This window comes from Arachis hypogaea, chromosome 19 (genome assembly GCF_003086295.3).
Source record: "Arachis hypogaea cultivar Tifrunner chromosome 19, arahy.Tifrunner.gnm2.J5K5, whole genome shotgun sequence".
Taxonomy (NCBI): domain Eukaryota; kingdom Viridiplantae; phylum Streptophyta; class Magnoliopsida; order Fabales; family Fabaceae; genus Arachis; species Arachis hypogaea.
Genome location: NC_092054.1, coordinates 139,144,871 through 139,158,627, shown reverse-complemented (window position 1 = coordinate 139,158,627; position 13,757 = coordinate 139,144,871). Strand labels below are relative to the sequence as shown.

The 13,757-nt window shown below is 33.1% G+C and overlaps 1 long non-coding RNA gene across 3 annotated transcripts; it reads right to left on the bottom strand.

Moving 5' to 3' along the window:
• Window positions 1–583: 583 nt before the first annotated feature.
• LOC140181944 (uncharacterized) lies at window positions 584–11,791 on the bottom strand. Of its 3 annotated transcripts, XR_011877639.1 has the most exons (5): window positions 10,844–11,791; window positions 10,696–10,781; window positions 9,833–9,896; window positions 9,447–9,606; window positions 584–920 (listed from the first exon to the last, which is right to left on the bottom strand). It is a non-coding gene; the product is annotated as an uncharacterized lncRNA (long non-coding RNA). The 3 variants fall into 3 exon arrangements; XR_011877638.1 differs by having other exon boundaries at window positions 10,696–11,791; XR_011877637.1 differs by lacking the exon at window positions 584–920 and adding an exon at window positions 7,032–7,476 and having other exon boundaries at window positions 10,696–11,791.
• Window positions 11,792–13,757: the final 1,966 nt, after the last annotated feature.

The following is a 13,757-nucleotide window of genomic DNA, read 5'->3' as shown; positions in this document are numbered from 1 at the left end:
TGTCGTGGTCGTCTTCGTGGTGGTGGTCGTCGTCACTGTTCGTGGTCACCGTTTTGTCAGCTCTGCTCCTTTGCATCCTACGCGTCGTGCTCTGCCTCTGCTAGTTTGGTTCAGCCGTGCTTCCTATGCTGCCAGTCTGGTCCAATCGCTTCTCTGTTGAAGATAAGTGCAGTTTATTTGAGTATTATTAACTATATTATTAGTTGATAATTTGCTGATGTTAGCTGAAATATTGTTGCCTATATTGTTAGTTGATTTTGTTGATGTTATTGTGGTTGAAAATATTGGTGTGTAATATGGTTGATAATCTTATTTTTGGTTATTTGGAGAGTTGATATTTGATTCTAATTTTTGTTTCTGTGTTCTATTATTTTGATTTTATTTTTTGCTTTTTTTAGTGATTTTGATTCTATAACACCCTACCACATACATCTTTACACCTAGGATGTAAAACAGAGGTGGCGAGATGCTATGACTTCTAAAATTAAAATACATACATATAATAGTAGAAAGAATATAATAAACTAGGAGCCTTGGAAAAATGGGTAAAACAAAATCGTGAAACGAAAAACACAACGCTCCGGAAACGGAGTAACTTGCGTGTGAAAAAAACTATAATTATTAAACATAAGATAATAAAAGTAGGAGTAGAGAGCCAAGGATACAAAATAACAAGCTCCTAACTCAGCCCGCGAAGTCAAGGCTGGCTGGAGAATATTTACACATATATACATACATAACCAAAACCCATATATACATAAACAAAATCATGTCTCTCCATAAACCTCTAAGAGGATCAAAAGAGCAAGATAAGCGGAGAGAAGGCTAAGTACATATATATACATCGCTGTACAACAAAATAACCCAGTAACCACTTCGCAGGAGTCCAGACGCCTAACGAGATGCCTCTCGACCTGCATCTGAAAAATAACAACATAGTATGGGGTGAGAACCAGAGGTTCTCAGTATGGTAAAGGTGCCATACACATAATATATAAGGTCCTGGAAATGCCAGAGGCAATCCTAGAACGTCGACACTCAGATTATAGAGTTTAAAGTATTAAACAAAAGCCTTAAAGGGTGGTTTTCTAAGAGTATCCAATGCCTAACTTAACTTAATCTTAAATCTAAGTCCCATACTGTCATTCCTCCATACCCCCAATCTCCGTCAGCATTTCATAGACAAATAAACAGATAAAGGCAAGCACAAGAAGGTTACAAATACTGCAGGTAACAAATATACATTTAGCATGGCAAGTACACTTAGGCACACCATGTTAATGTACAAACAAGTAATTCAACTAGTATGCATATGATGCATGCCTGTCCTATGCCTGATGAGGCTCATCTGTCAGTTATCCAGCCAACCCGACAAGTCCGAAAATCTTAGACTGTCCCTCGATGTGCATCCCCAAGAGTCTATGCATAACTTTTTCTCAAATAATTAATATTGCTCAATGGGGTTAACATTTTCGGAAATTTATAAGTGCCCGGTCACCCTTACATCGTAGGGTCAACAGAGTATCAAGTTTTCAACCTGGTACACGTGGTGGCAAGCCACGGTACTTTACCCAGAGAAACTCATATCTCAGATCATTTAATCATTCAAGCCAAATATCATACATGATCATTCTTTTGATTATCAAGCCAAGTATCATACATAACCATCGTAACATTTCATAATCAATTCATCGCTTTCCTTTTTAGCTTTACTTTACCACCAAGTTATCCCCATTTTCTAGCTTCATCTGATTGTCAGGTTTAATACCACTATTTATGACTAAAGGAAAGGAAATAGAGGTTTAAAGGTTTGAAATAAGGTTTTAAAACTCAAAAATCATGTTTGCTGGAACAGGGGCCATGCGTACGCGTGGCTAATGCGTGCGCGTGGAAATATAAAACTGCAGCTCGCGCACGCGTCCCCTTGTCACGCGTACGCGTGGACATGCTTGTTGGCTCCTTTCGTGTATGCATAGGACCAGTCGCGTACGCATCACCAAAACCCATGCCACGCGTGTGCATAAGCCACGCGTACGCGTGGACGTACGTTCTTTTAAAAATATAGAATCAGTAGCAAAAGCTGCAGAATGGTAGTAAAAGACATTTTTTAGATACAATTTTCTAACAACCATAACTTCTTCAATTTAAAATATTTTTCTCCCGTTCTTCGAATGGTATAAACTTCACGAACCCAATTTTCACTTTAAAATAAGTTGGGAGCAAATTGAGGGTCCGAAAGCCAAGTTATGCCTCGCCGAAGTTCGGCCAAAAACCAACTTTTTAAAACCCATAAAACCTCTTTCCCATTCAACACCATTTCCATATTACTAATACAATAACCTGCACATGCTAACTCCAAAAGCTCTTCTTCCACAACACAACATCCACTATGAGAATCACACTTCATACCAACTTTAATTACACATACACATGCCTAATCCACCAACCACAATTACATGTACACTTGCCAAATCCCACAACCAAACCATAGCTTATAAATCACATACTTGTATCCTCAAATCAATGATTAACAATTTATCAATCCTTCAACTTTTCAGCATCATATCAATCCACATTTAAAAAACAAGATACTAATCCACAATGTACACATACGTTCCAACTTATCTTATGGTTATCTAGCCTAAGTTTTCACAGAACATTATATATTAAATGCAAGAAACCTAAACAATACCTTGGCCGATTTTCACGTAGCGACTAAAGCAATTTAATTAAAGCCAAGACAGCCCCTCAAAAGCTCAATACACTCTAAGCTCAGCTTCCTCCAAGTTCCAATATTCACAATTTCAAGCTCCAATTATTTATTCACAGCCTAATACACATTTATAACATATATAAACCCAATTTAATACTCAAAGCTCAAATTAAATGAAATTAAAATAGAATTATGGTATCCTCACCTTACCCAAACTTCACATAAGCAAGAGTGAACACTTTTCTCAAACGACTAATTGGATCCTAAAACATCAGAAATCAAAGAAATTCAACATTCCTACTCAATTTTTAAAAATTTGGAGGAAGAGGAGGCTGAGAGTGATTAAACAAGTTACCAATAAAATTGTTCCAGTAGAAATGTAGAGCTCAACGCGGAGGACGCGTGGCCGCAAATGGTGCGGCGATCGGAGCTCAGACGAAAAAATTACAGTGAGTTGAAGGTTGCTGTAACGGTTCAGCGTTCTTCTCCTTCTCTGAAGCTTTTAGTTTCATTTCAGCTGAAATGAGAAGAGCGTGGGTCCTTTTAAAGATTGGCCCGGTTGGGACCACGGGTCCGGTTTGGGTCTGATCCAACCGGTTTGGCCCGTTCGGCCTAATCTTGGGCCGATTTTTTCGAAATTAGTGTCAAAATTCTCGTTTCGATGAGCTCTATCCTAATTTGATTTAATATTCACATTTCTAATCTTCCTTATTAAAAACTAATTTATTGACTAATTATCTACTAATTTAACGAGGTTTATAGATTCAGTTTTTTTCTTATATTTTTGTTTTTGTGAATTGAGTGTCTTAGGTAACTACATTATCCTTATTAACATAGAAATATTGATTAAATTTTATTATTAATTTTGTATTTTTTACATTGCATTGAATTAGGATAGTTTATGCTTCTCTGCTTGTCCTGTGTCGTCATCTGCTTCTGCTGGTCTGATTCAGCCGTGCTTTCTCTGCTGCTGGTTTGGTTTGGTCCGATTCCTTCTCTACTGAAGATAAGTGTAGTTTATTTGAGTATTGTTAACTATATTGTTAGTTGATAATCTATTGATGTTAGCTGAAATATTGTTGCCTATATTGTTAGTTGATTCTGCTAATGTTGTTGTGGTTGATAATCATAGTGATTGTGCTAGCATACAAAGCATGAATAAATTATTCTATTTATTAGAGATACCAAGTTGTTATTACAAAATCTGTTTCAATTTTGTATATGATAAAAAAATAAAAAATAAAAAATATTATCAAGTATCATATGTTTTCCTAATATCTATTCCTTTTTTCTTTTTTTTTTTCAAGGACGCTTTTCTTTCCCTTTTCATTTTTTAGCTTTGGAACCAGCAATTTTTTCTTCCAGAAATTTTTTAGAAAGCACAAAATTTTGCAATGAGTAATCAACCTTCCCATTTTCCAATAAGTTTCGTATGCTACATATTGGGTTGATTGGAAGTAACTTTGTTTATGAATCCTTTTTAAGTTATTTTTTGACTCTCTATATAGTTTTTCTTGTAATAAATTAACTAATTTAAATCTTTTATTACTCTCCCATTACATAATTGTGATAATTGGAACTGGTTCTTTTGACACATATGCATGTTTTTTTTGCTAAGTTTTTCTAGTTGTATGACTTTATTAATTGTTTATTCATTTGTTTGTATGACTTCATTAAAGCTTATATAGATAAGAGTTGGATTTCAAAGCCAAGAGGTGGTGCAGAATATAGGGCCAGTTTAAACAGATTTTCAGACTCCGCATTTGCTAATGCATCGTCCGATGGAATGATACATTGTCCATGTCCTTCGTGTGGGTTTCGTCTTTTCCAAACTAGAGAGGATACCTACGATCACCTACTGATAAAATCTTTTCCCTCTAATTATACATTTTGGTTACATCACGGTGAGAGACGCATAGTAGAGAGCTCTAACGATAGACAAGAAGTAAAACCCTGTAGAAACCTCAGAGATCCAATGCGCGACATGGTCCATGAGGCATTCTACTTTCCAGGACTGTTCGACAATGAAGAAAACTCAAGCAATGAACATTCTAGAGGGGGTGCAGAAGAGTTTCCATATCTATACATCAAACTTAATCGCAAGACTAGTAATCTTCACAACCTGCTTGAAGATGGAGAGGAGGAATTGTATTTCGAATGCTTAAAATTCTTGAAGCTGTCTTTCTTGGTGAGGCTATACCATATAAAGTGCATGTGTGAAGTGAGTGACAAGGCCTTCGGAAATGTTACTAGAGCTACTGGGGGACGCCTTTGAGGATGCAAAGATTCCGACTTCATTGCACGATGCCAAGAGGATCATAAGAGAGTTTAGTATTACATACAAGAAGATAGCTGCATGTCTGAATGCCTGCATGCTATACCAGGGGGATGACCAAGAATTATTTAAGTGCAAGCGATGTGGGACATCGAGATGGAAGCAAAAGACTAAGAAGAATTCCATTGTAAGGATGGGAAACCGCAAGCGGCGAAGATTCTTCGTTACTTTTCCCTTGTTCCACGATTGCAGCAGTTGTTCATGTCCAACAAGACATCTGTTGACATGTTTTGGCATAAGAAAGGTCCTAACTGTAACGGTTTTTTGAGGCATCCAAGGGACGGTAAGGCATGGAAGGCATTTGATAGAAGATATATTGACTTCAGTAGCGATTTGCGCAGTATTTGCTTAGTTTTAGCGAGCGATGGCTTTAATCATTTTAGAAATCGCAGCTCAAAGTACTCAATTTGGCCCGTGATTCTTATCTCGTACAACTTACCTCCCTAGGATTGCATGAAACCCAACTCTTTTATGCTCTCTATGATTATTCCCAATCCTAAAATACCTTGGAATGTTATAGATATCTACCTACATCCCTTGATAGATGAGTTGAAGTAGCTGTGGGGTGGTGTTCAAACGTACGACGCTAACGAGAAAAAAACATTCAAGATGTATGCTGCGTTGATGTGGACAATCTGCGATTTTTCAGGATTGGGCAACTTATCTAGGTGGAATACGACGGTGGGAGAGCTTGTCCTACGTGCAACTTGGATGCTGACACTAACCGACTCACCTGCAATCAGAAATGGTGTTTCATGGGTCATTGGCGCTTTCTGGGTCAAGGCCACAGATTTAGGCAGGACTGGGTTAGATTTGATGGTAAGATAGAGGATAGAGGTCCCCCTATCAAATTGTCTGGTGGAGATATTTTGAGACAGTTAGAGAATGTGCATGCTAAGCTTGGCAAGATGCAAATGGTTGCTGGGAAAAGAGCATGCAGACAACAAGCTGTAGTGCAAGATGAGTCTCCTTGGAAAAAGAGGAGTATATTCTTTGAACTCCCATACTAGGAGAATAATTTATTGCGTCACAACCTTGACGCACATATAGAAGAATGTGTGCGACAACATAGTTTACACCATAATGAACGAGAGCGGTAAATCTAAGGACCACCTTAAAGCTCAAAAAGACCTCCAGCTGATGGAAATAAAGCATGATCTCTGGCCATGAGAAGATGGAAAGTATCCCACTGCGGTCTTTTTCATGTCTCCTTCACAGAAGGATGTATTTCTAGAGCAATATTTCTCGCTGTGTTGACTTACAACAGCGAAAGTTATCGGGCTTGAAAAGTCATGACTGTCACATTCTAATGGAACATCTACTGCCAATTACATTAAGGAATGTATTGCTTGCCCCAATGTCAGTTTTCTTGGTAGATTTCTCATTATTTTTCGATGATTATGTAGTAAATCCATAGACTCTCAAAAACTTCCTCTCCTTCCATACTCTTTGTCGCATGGAGATGATTTTTCTAGTATCTTTCTTCACATTCATGGTACACTTAACTGTGCATCGGTCGAAGAGGCACGTCTTGGTGGTCCAGTGCATTATCAGTGGATGTACCCAATTAAAAGGTAATTATGCAACAAATTTTTTATTGCTATTATTTCGAGAGCCTTAACATAATAAGACACATTTATTGCTCATAAAGGTACCTATGTCATCTCAAGCAGTACGTGCGTAATAGGGCACAACCAGAAGACTGAATTGCAGAGGGCTACTTATCCGATGAGATTCTGACATTCTGTTCAAGATACTTGGATAATGTTGAGAGAAGGATCAATCGACCAATACGTGTTGATGACCGACCGAGTGAAGTTGTGAGTAATGAAATGGCAACCATGTTTCCATTGATTGGCACGACGGTAGGGGCTGCGGCATTTTTTAATCTTACACCAACCGTCAGACTTCAAGTACATCGTCATGTTTAAGATTGTAATTTGTTAGTAGACTTGTGGAATGAAAATCTGACTTAAAATTCATGTTATGTAATCTCTTTTCCTCTTCTATTTGTGCTGGTTTTTCCATTAAATCTTGTTAAAATATTGTTATACATTTAATTACTTTCCTGTATTTTTTATTTTATGATGTGTATTTTTTATACTAGGAATTTAAGATGTCCAGGAAAGCTCGTTACACAAAAAAGTCAAAACTGGAAACACCATGTCAGCAACCTCCAATGGAAGCTCCTACATCTTTATCCTCTGCTGATGATGACTAGCTCATTCCCCTGCCCAGTGATGGTGGTGTCCCTGCAGCGGCATCTTTTTGCCCATTCGTCCTCCCTGGAGAGAACCAAGACCTGAGACATAGACCTACGCCAATGATGTACAAACATCGGAGCCATGCGATGAAGACTTGGACCCAGAGGCAAATGAGGTAGCTTCATTTGAATAACATATTGACAACCTGTTTGCTGTTTCAGATGCTGAAAGGCACAAAAGACGCAAGACTACCGAGTTTTAGAATGTTGATGTCATCAGTAACAAATATTGAATCTTAGTATACACAAAAATGATTAGACTCTGTTATTTTTATTTTTCTCGCATCTTGGGCACAACAACTACATAAATGAGGTTTTATTTTTTTTTTATAGATTTCGATGGCATAATCAAACAAGCAAAATTAAGTGTGAGAAAAGTTTTGGAGCAGCCTCTTAATGGTAGAAAGATCATACTGAGGTTCAACGGAAAACTACAACCAATTAGAGATGGAGCTTGTCTATTGAATGGCGTTCTTAGAATGCTAGGTGCTTATTACAACAAATTTTTTATCTGTGAGAAAAATTGAAAAAAGGTGCCTAGCAAAAATAGGGTTTATAATGATTGCATAAAGGTAATCATTTTCAGCATTTTTGAATTAAATCAATTCTTTTATTATACAATTACTAACAACATGAACTTATCATTGCAGGAAATGTTCTACTTTGATGAAGATAGAGGATGAAGATTTAAGAAAAATTTTTTTGCAAAGTATAGGGAAGTTCTGAAAGAATACAAGGGGTAGGTTGTATGACAATTATTACAAACCAACAAGGACGCTTGAGCAAAATCTTGAGGAATGCCTAGCAGGAATTAATATCAGGCATTGGAGATGGTTCATTGATTATCGTAATGACCCTGACACAAAGGTAACCTATTTTAAATTCATTAAGAAATATTACTATTTAGGGTACATTGCTATGGACAAGTTCTCTCTTTAATCAATTTTACTTTTGATGGCATATTAGGAGAAGTGCAGAAAAAATATTGTGAATTGATCGAAGCAACTTTACACTCACATTAGGGGTTCTAAAATCTTGGCGAGGCGAAGGAAAGAAGAGGTAATTTAGGTTTGAATTCATTTTTGAACTATATTTTGGACTACATTTTCTTTATTTAGGTTTAATACAGTTATAGCATAAACTGTATTGTTACAGTCAGAACTACAAGGGAGGAGAGTTGGTAGAGGAGAAATATGGACCTTAGTGTACAAACGATGTAATGGCCCTATATACATGACGAAGCTTGGAGGATTGGTGTAAGTACTATATTTTAATCCTTTATGTTGTTTCTCATTGGATTTAATTATAAAATTGTGTTGAGTATGCTCTAGCTCGTCATTGATTATGTATGGTTATTTACGTCTGTAGAAAAAAATTGTGGAGATTGAGCAGCATAATGAATCCACTAGAATATTGTCTAAAAATAATTTTCTTGCCCAAGCTCTCGAAAAAGAGCACTTGGGTAGATTGCGTAGCATAGGTTTCGGACAGACTCCAAGTCAACTCTTCCGTCCAAGTTTGCAACCGCCGGTGGATGGAGCTCAAACAGAAGAAGCTCAAAGAATGCTATTTGAACTACAAGAAGAGGTGATGACCGAGAAATTGAGAAAGAAGGAAGTGGAGGATGAAATAGCACCAGAAAAATTGAAAAAGAAGGTAGTGAAGGATGATGTAGCAGCAGTGAAAATGAAGAGGCAGGCAATAGATAGTGTTTTAAATTATTTGATGTAATTTTATTTGAAGTATATGGTTTGTTTAAGTTGACTATGCAGCATTATTAATTAGTGAAATATTTTATTGATATTAATATAAATATATTAGTTTGTTTTGTAGTTAAATTTTCATAAATTCTCGCCCTCAATGTAGATTTTATAGAAAATTGATAAGATTTTTAAAACTAAAAAATAATCTCAAAAAAAATTCTCAAATATTAAAAAAATAAATTAAAATATTTTATATAATAGAAATATAGCAACAATAAATACCGGCAGTTTGTAATCACCGAAAATATTTTTGAAAAATTGTGCAGATTTAACACGGCGGCGATTCAAAACCGCCACAAATAAAATTTCAGAAAATATTGTAGCACCAAATAGTGGCGGTTAATGAGCGTCGCAAAAGAAAGAAGAAATCACCTTTGCAGCTCGGAATCACAGCAAATCCTACCAACACAAAATATCTTAATTGAAGCGGTCATACTAGCGGTTGCCGGAAATCACTATAAAATCCAATTCCCGCGTCCTAAAGGAAGCCAGTCCTTAAATCGCTGGCATTCTGTTTAGCGACGATTTGAAGCTGCCACAAATCCAAAAAAAAAAATCATTGCTAGCATCCGCCTGTTTTGTAGTGAAGTCATATCTTATTACTCTTAATGACCTATGCCGTTGACTTAGTAAACTTAATCCAAATTAAAATTCCACCCACTACCAGCCAAATCAACGTAGAAATTTGTTCACTTTTTCTCAATCATTAAAAGTTTGAAAAAACTGAAAATAGACTCTAAAGCACAGAAAATATTCACCCTATCAATGTTTGCTATCATCGTACTCTCTGAATTTTCGTTTTATACGTGACTTCAATTTTTTCTGAAAATAAGATATGAACAATTGAACATTAGCTTTATAGGCATAATCAATCGAAAAAATAAACAAAAAATAAGCACAAAACTAGAAAGAAAGTAAAAGTGGAGATAACTAATTTGTGATTGAATTTTAAGTTTCAATAGACCAATAAGAACACAATTATAAAAATAACAGCAAAAATCAATCATTAATCATAAAACAAGTTAAAAATAAGTAATTTATTTGTACCGCCACCACTAGCCTTGCTAACCTAATTGTACCACTAGCCTTGCTAACCTAATTGTTTTAAAACTGCAACGACAAAAGACGTTAAAATTCAAACAAGTTAAAAATAATTTGAAAACTAATTCAAAATTTTTTAAAATAAGTACTGAACAATATTTCATATAAATAAACACTTACAACTACAACAGATTTGTTATTTGGGTGCTCTTTTTTATACTATTTTTTGAACTCAAACTTACAAAACAAAAACATAACAAAAAATTTCAACCAAGAATCAAGAACAAACTAAAAATCATAACAAAAATCAGGAACAAAAAAATTAAGAACAAATTAGAACAAAAATCATAAATAAAATATTGAATTCAGAAATAAAAAATTTCAAAATTAAAATAAAATAATGAACTAAAAATAAATCTTAAAATCGAAATCAAAATAAACAAAAAAAAAAAACAAAATCAGAACAACCCTAAAATCCAATAAAAATATAACAAAATTAAAATAAAATAGAAAGATAGACATACACCATAAATTAGGGTTTAGGATTTAACTACTCTAAACTAATTAGTGAGTGAGTTACCCAGAGATAGTAGTGGTGTAAAGGACTTTTCTAGCATAGTGGCATCACAGATGGCGCAGTAGTGGCGACGGTGACCAACCGACATGCTGCATTAAGGCTTTTAATAAATTACAAAAAAATAATAGGGAGAGGGAAGAGGACAACCTACCTGGAGGGAGGAAAGAGGAAGCTCTAGTGACACAGTGAGCAGCAACAGCAGCAGCGACAGTTACAACAATGGTAGGAGTGACAAAAACAGTAGCGATAGAGAGACCAATACAACGCAAAGAGTTCATGTAGTCTTTGCGGTGGCTGTTGGTGGCGTTGGCGTTGGCGTTGGCAGAGGGGGTTGCCGGAGGTGGTTTAGGGAGAGAGAGAAGAATATGATGTTTATAGAGAGAGTGAGTGTTTCAAAATGAGGGGAGAGAGTGAGCAATTCCAATTTAGGTAAAATTTATTGTCGGATTTATCGGTGGATAAATTCAATGGTAATGTATTGAGCGTGTCCAAAACACAACGTTCCATTAATTGAGCTTTACCGTCAGATTTATCGATGAATAAATATGACGGTAAATTATTGCACGTGATCAAAACGAAGCGTTTCATTACTTCTTATAGTGATATCTAAATCAAATTTGAAATGAAGTGTTTGGGAGAAAAAAATAGAAAAAATCAAATAAAATGTAAAATCAAATAAGAAGAAGGAGAAGAAGTTCATTGTGATTCAGAGACAAAATGCAAAAATAAAAAAAGACAGAAGTAGCGAAATCAAACCTAAAATAAAACTAAAAGTAATAAAATCAAACACAAAAAGTAGTGAAAATCAAACAAATAAGAAATCAAAGAGAGAGAATGAGTAAAAGTTTCCCGTGATACAAAGACAAAAATGCAAAATCAAATAAGGAGAAAAAAACAAGAAGTAGCAAAAATTAAATGAAGAAGTTTTGTTTGATTATAGTGGAGATAGCAAAAAATAGTAATAAAGATGATAGTGGGTATTGTAGAGAGAATTCCGCCGGAGAGTGGAAGAGGAGGTGGTTTTGACCCATGTGACTCGGGGTAGGAGAGATGAGGAATGCGTGTAGTGTATGAGTGAGAGTCGAACTATTTTTTTAGTTTTTTTGAATTTATATATTTATATACGGTGGTAAATTTTTACAATTGATTTTAATGTACATGTAATATAATTGTTTTAAAAGTATATATATGCACTCACTTTGTATTTAATAAATCATAAAAATTATGAATTTTATACTTTTTGATTTAAAAAGATAGTTGTGTTTTTAAAAATATTTACAAATTTTCTTTAATTAGTTTATATTTTTTAAGATTACAATATCTAATATAACTTTATATATTAATACATAATATATTTATTCTTATTATTTATTATATTTATATCTTTTGAAATTATTTTAAATGATAAAAATAATTTTGTGACAAAATAATTTTTATAACTTGTATTTGTTGAAATTCAGTTTTTTTTTTAATTTATCAAACATAGCTACATACTACAACTTTAATTTTGAAAAGCCACAGGACTTAGCAAAACTCTCCTCAAGTAATATTTCGCAATGATCTCATCAAATAATTGAGAAGATCGAAAATAATTAATAATATATAGTAGATTATAGTTATATCCGTCGGATTAAATGATTATTTATGTAGTTAATATAAAAAATATTTATTTTTTTTAAAATATTATGTAATTAGATGTACGTATAAAATTATTTTATACTTACAATGTATTAAAATTTAATTTATATTATATTATAATTTTTCATAAATATTTTAGAGCAAAAAATTTGCAAATAAATTGTGTGTTTAATAATTTATAAAATTCTAATCATTTATGTTGTTTTTTTATTATTTTAAATTTTTGGGATGAGGAATTTTATGACATAATATTAGAGTTTTATATTTAAAAGGTCTAAAATTTGATATTTGATGAACTTCAAAAATAAAAAAATAATATAAGATATAAAACATAGAAAAAGCCTATTCAAAAATCAAGTAAATTCAAAAGTGATTCTTATTTAAGAAATAATATTAAAAATATAATTATTTAAATTATTTTTTTTATCAATTTAAATTTTTGAGATGAATGATTTCATAACAAAATAAATACTTGATTTAAAAATAACATTATGATGGAATATTATTCCTAAGGTTTACTAAAAAAAATTAACATTTTATTAGTTAATTTTAAACATTTGGTAGGCCACATGGCTGATGGTTGAAACATATGGTCCTTTTGGTTTTTTCCGTATGGCACAAGTGGGAATATAACTATACTATACGAATTAAAGAAAAAAGACAACGGAAAAGACTTCATTTAGATTTTATTTCCCATGGTACCATAGACATCAAAGTTAGACAAATTTATATATTTTTGTGATTCACTATGATAAGGATGAAGCTTCTAAACCTCAATACATGCGTAGAGCAGCCATTGAACCTGAACAATGGCAAAATTATTATTTATATATACTTCACTAATAATTAATATTGCATATAATTGACACCGACCACTTTGACAATATATATATATATATATATATATATATATATATATATATATATATATATATATATATATATATATATATCATTTTGTTATTTTTATAGTTATCAGTAAAGGAAAAGATATAATGTTTTAATTATTACTATAAATATTAATTTTTAAATTAAAATTTCAAATTTCGAAACATAAATTATACTCTAATTTATTTTAAAAAAATATTTTTATTGTATTCTGTATATTAAAATTAGCTATTAAAATTAATTATTAATATAAAATATATATAAAAATATAAATATATATAAAAATAAATTAAATTATATATATTTATATATAAATATATTAATAATTGATTTTAATAATTAATTTTAATCTACGAATAATATTTTTATTGTTACATGTATGCAACAAATTAAAATAAGGCCTTTATAGAAGTTATCATTTTATAGGATTTGAGTTTATAATATTCTGTCCCTAAGATAGAATTTCTTTACATAGCTTATTACTTAGATTATATTAACAGTAGTTGACTTGATTTACTAGACGTAAATAAATTATTTTT